The following is a 5041-nucleotide window of genomic DNA, read 5'->3' as shown; positions in this document are numbered from 1 at the left end:
ATATATTTGCGCGTGTTGTGCTGATACAGGTAATTAGATCCTTCTATATGCAACGAAGTGCTGTCCAATTTTTGGTGACATGTAAGTGAAAGTACAGGTATTTGAACGGGTTCTCCCGGGCCTTCTCGGCTTCGGGTGCCAGTCCGGCCCGATGGGATTTTGGGGCGTGACATGAAGTTGTAGGATATTTATAGAATTTTTTTTGGAATTAAAAAATATTTTTTAAAGTTAATTTTTTTTTTTAATAAATGGGCCCAAACTAGCCGTTTGGACCCAAAAACGGCTATATAGCCGTTGGGCCAACGAGTAGTTTGGCCCAAAATCCTAATTTTTTTTAATTTTTTTTTTTAAAAAAGCTATTCGGGCCGGTTAATCGGCGGGCCTGGACCGGGCTTAGTTCGGACCGGGTTAGCCAGGCCCATTTTAAACAAATAATCGACTCGGGACCCGAAATCCTAAAGCCCTAGGGCTTATCGGGTTGGGCCGGGTCGGGCCGGCCCACTTGACACCCTTAATTGTAGGAAATATTCTCTTTTAGTAGTTCATTGGGTTTACAACAAAGAGTTTTTGATGATATTTTAAATAAAAATACATAAAATATCATTTTAATATTTACCATTCATGATATACATACTCAAATTTTTGAACGACTGCTACCTAACTCTTACAAATATTGCAGTTACAAACAATTAGGTTGAATAACACGAAAATATTTGTTCCAAATTTAGCATATTAGGTTACTTATACAACTGATACTTCTCGTCTCAATATGAAAAGCCTAAAAAGGGACTACAACCCAACACCATGATTCGTCTTACACAAATGACACTATTGTGTGAGCCCCTTTTGGTTTTCCATTTTGTGTTTGATACCAATTAAAAATTTCCTATATTCAGAACTCGAACTCGAGGTCTTTGTCAGTTAAGTGTGGAACAATTCCGCCACTTCACCACAACCCCATGTTAGTGTGAGACACTTGTTTATGTTAGAAAAATATAAATTAAAAATTAGTGAAATCAAAACTGTAAGATTTGATTTTCTTCCTTTGGCACGTACTATTGAAAAAAAAAAACCGCTTACTCTTTTGAAAAGGGAGACATGCAATTGTACTAAGAGGATAAGATTTGGATCAACTACGTGTTATTTTTGTTTGTACTCCGGGTACACAGAATCAGTATATGCAGAACAATAACTTCAACTAGAGTTCAAGTATAAACAAGAATACAGTGAAGTATATCAAATACTCTCAACACAAGATCAAAATGACTTTTCAAAGAGGTGTATTTTATTCTTTCAGAAATTAAGATGAAATAGGAAATAGCCAAGTCGTCCGAATTCACGAAGTTTCCTTAAGGAAATAATTTCCCTCATTGTACCCGAGGTTGTGGAATTTTTTCTCCCAGAATAAAATGGCTAAACAGACCAACTGTAGTGGTACCTCAAGCAGTTGGAATATCTTCGAACACACATAACGTTTTGATTGATCACACAGAGTAATTAAGAAGAGAAGAAGTAATTTTGTATTCTGAAATTGTCGTATTAAATCCTGTGGATGAAAACAAGTTTATATAGTCATAACATGCCTCTTCCAGAAAGAGGCAATGGTTCACTCCAAAGGTTATACCTTTGCTGTAAGTTCATTTCTGTTCATCAAAGATTGCATCTTTTCCTGAACAGTCATCTCATTTCATGAAACAGTGCAACTGTTACTGCATGTATATATAAATGGAGGTCCGAAACAATGCAGAAAAATTTTACTGTGTTTTTTCTTGGCATTCTTCGAAATTCAAATAAAGTTTGTCCAAAAAGATAGAAGTATGTAAAGCATCTTTATAAGTCCGTTGAAAGAAATTTCAATCCCTTAGACTTAATACACACTGTCATTTGTGATATAAAGTCAACACCATCACTTGGTGGAAAAAAGTATTTCATAACTTTTATTGACGATTGCATTAGATATTGTTATGTCTACTTGCTAAATAGTAAGGATGAAGCAATAGATGCATTTAGGCAATATAAAACTGAAGTTGAAAATCAGTTAGACAAAAAGATCAAAATAATAAGAAGTGATAGGGGTGGAGAATATGAATCTCCCTTTGTGCAAATATGTGTAGAGAATAGAATAATCCATCAAACTACAGCCCCATATTCACCTCAATCTAATGGAATTGTGTAAAAAAAAAAATCAAACTTTGAAGAAAATGATGAATGTCTTACTTATAAGTTCTGGTTTACCGCAAAATTTATGGGGGGAGGCTATCCTTACGGCCAACCGTATACTCAATAGAGTTCCCCATAGTAAGACACAATCAATTCCTTATGAAAAGTGGAAAGGAAGAAAATTCACCTAGAAATATTTCAAGTTTTCGTAACGTTTTGTAATTAACATGGCCTAAACGTTCATGCCATAAATCATAAGATTCAAGCAAATAAGAAGAATTCGAACTTCTATTTATTTCAACAGTTATTACATTCATCTTATAAAGGCCTTCGGTCAGATAACCTTTTCATATATACATTTCTCCTTTGTTAATTAAAATTTTTCCAGAAACGGTTACACATTTGAATCTGTTCTTGTCTAGAAGTGAAACAAAAATTAAATTCCTACGTAACTCCGTAACATACAAGACATTGTTAAGTGTCAATACCTTTTCGGAAGTCATCTTTAAACAAATTTTTCCTGTTCCTTCTACCTTAGCCGTAGCGGAGTTAGCCATGTAGATCATTTCTTCTACTTGACCCGGAGCGAATGACGAAAACAAATCCTTGTTGGCACATACATGGCGGGTGGCACCAGAATCCATCCACCATTCGCGAGGTTTCCCCATCAAGTTGTATTTTGAGAGCATAGCACACAGATCATTGCATTCTTTGTTGGATTCAATCATATTTGCTTGATCCTTCTTCTTGCCTTTCTTTGGGACACGACAATCTGTGGACTTGTGGCCAATCTTGCCACAGTTGAAGCATTTTTCCTTGAAATTTTTCTTTGGTTGATTGCTTCCTTGTTCAGCTTTCTTCTTTTTCTTGGAATTGTTTTGGTCATCTTCTACAATATGTGCTCCATTAATTATAGAATTCCTCTTTGACCTTCTTTCGACAGCTTTATTATCCTCTTCAATACAAAGTCGGATAATAATATTTTTAACAATCATCTCCTTGTGTTTATGCTTTAAGTAGTTTTTGAAGTCTTTCCACAAAGGTGGTAGCTTCTCAACTATCGCTGCTACTTGGAAAGCATCATTCACAATTATACCTATAAAACAGTTTATGTGAGTATTAAGAACATTTTTAATTTGTTCAACTAAGATATTTTTCAAAGATATACCTTCTGCTAGGAGATCATGTATGATGACTTACAACTCCTGTACTTGAGAGACAACAGATTTGCTATCTAGCATTTTGAAGTCCAAGAACTGTGCAACAAGGAATTTCTTAATTCCCGCATCTTCTGTCTTATATTTTTGTTCAAGTGCCCCCCACAGTTTCTTTGATGTCTTGGTTCCACTATAAACATTGTAGAGGTCGTCTTGGAGACCACTCAAAATATAATTCTTGCAAAGGAAGTCCGAATGTTTCCAAGCTTCTATAATAACGAAGCGGTCTATGTCCGAGGTTCCCTCGGTCACCTCAGGAGCGTCTTCGCTAGTGAACCATTGCAGACATAAAGTGGTGAGGTAAAAGAACATCTTTTGCTGCCACCGCTTGAAGTCAATGCCCAAAAATTTTTTTGACTTCTCCGTCGGTGCCATTATTGGCGAAGTATTTATGCGACTTGATGGGTCAATATTAGTTGCCCCCATAGACGTTATCGCATCCATCATTTGACTTTTGTTAGTCATCTTTCCTGTCAACACAAGATGGAAAAATTTAGTATTTTCAGAATACTACTTATAAAGTTAAATAACTTTTTAACTTTTCTTCTTTTTTCTAATTAACGATGAAGTTTTTATAACTTCAAATCGTCAACCGAGTGAACTTTAACTCGTGTGAAGATTTTATGTCTTCTAATCACTAGTTAAATTCAAGCGGAATAGAAAGCTTAAAGCTTTAATCTCCAAATATAAGTTATACAGATTCTGTAAAATTATTTGTTTCCTTAAGATTGTTATTTTCATTTGTACTTCGAGTACACAGAATCAGTATATGCAGAACAATAACTTCAACTAGAGTTCAAGTATAAACAAGAACACAATGAAGTATATCAAATACCCTCAACACAAGATCAAAATGACTTTTCCAAGAGGTGTATTTTATTCTTTCAGAAATTAAGATGAAATAGGAAATAGCCAAGTCGTCTGAATTCACGGAGTTTTCTTGAGGAAATAATTTCCCTCACTGTACCCGAGGTTGTGAAATTTTTTTTCCATGATAAAATGGCTAAACAGATCAAGTGTAGCGGTACCTCAAACGGTTGGAATAACTTCGAACGCACAGAACATTTTGATTGATCACACAGAGTAATTAGAAAGAGAAGAAGTAATTTTGTATTCTGAAATTTTCATATTAAATCATGTGGATGAAAGCAGGTCTATATAGCCATAACATGCCTCTTTCAGAAAGAGGCAATGGTTCACTCCAGAGGTTACACCTTTGCTGTAAGTTCATGTCTGTTCATCAAAGATTGCATTTTTTCCTGAACAGTCATCTCATTTCATGAAATAGTGTGTCACTTCTTTGAAGGATTATATCCTTCTGAAGCATCATTTCGAACCATTGCAACCTTCTATAGCCTCAGTTCAGAACAATGTATCATTTCTGAAGCACTAGTTCAAAAATAATGCATCAGTTCACTTGAAACAGTGCAACTGTTATTGCATGTATATATAAATGGAGGTCCAAAACACTGCAAAAAGATTTTACTACATTTTTCCTTGGCATTCTTTGAAATTCAAATAAAGTTTTTCCAAAAAGATATATCTCATCGATTGATCATTTGACAAATCCAAATCCAAATCCAAATCCGAAGCCAAGCCGAGCAAGTGACGACGAAAACGGCGTGAGGCATCTATTATTTCTTGCCTCACTTGCCATGTGGAGT

This window comes from Capsicum annuum, chromosome 2 (genome assembly GCF_002878395.1).
Source record: "Capsicum annuum cultivar UCD-10X-F1 chromosome 2, UCD10Xv1.1, whole genome shotgun sequence".
In the NCBI taxonomy this organism is placed as follows: domain Eukaryota; kingdom Viridiplantae; phylum Streptophyta; class Magnoliopsida; order Solanales; family Solanaceae; genus Capsicum; species Capsicum annuum.
The sequence above is the reverse complement of the archived record's forward strand: the minus strand, read 5'-3'. Positions refer to the sequence as shown.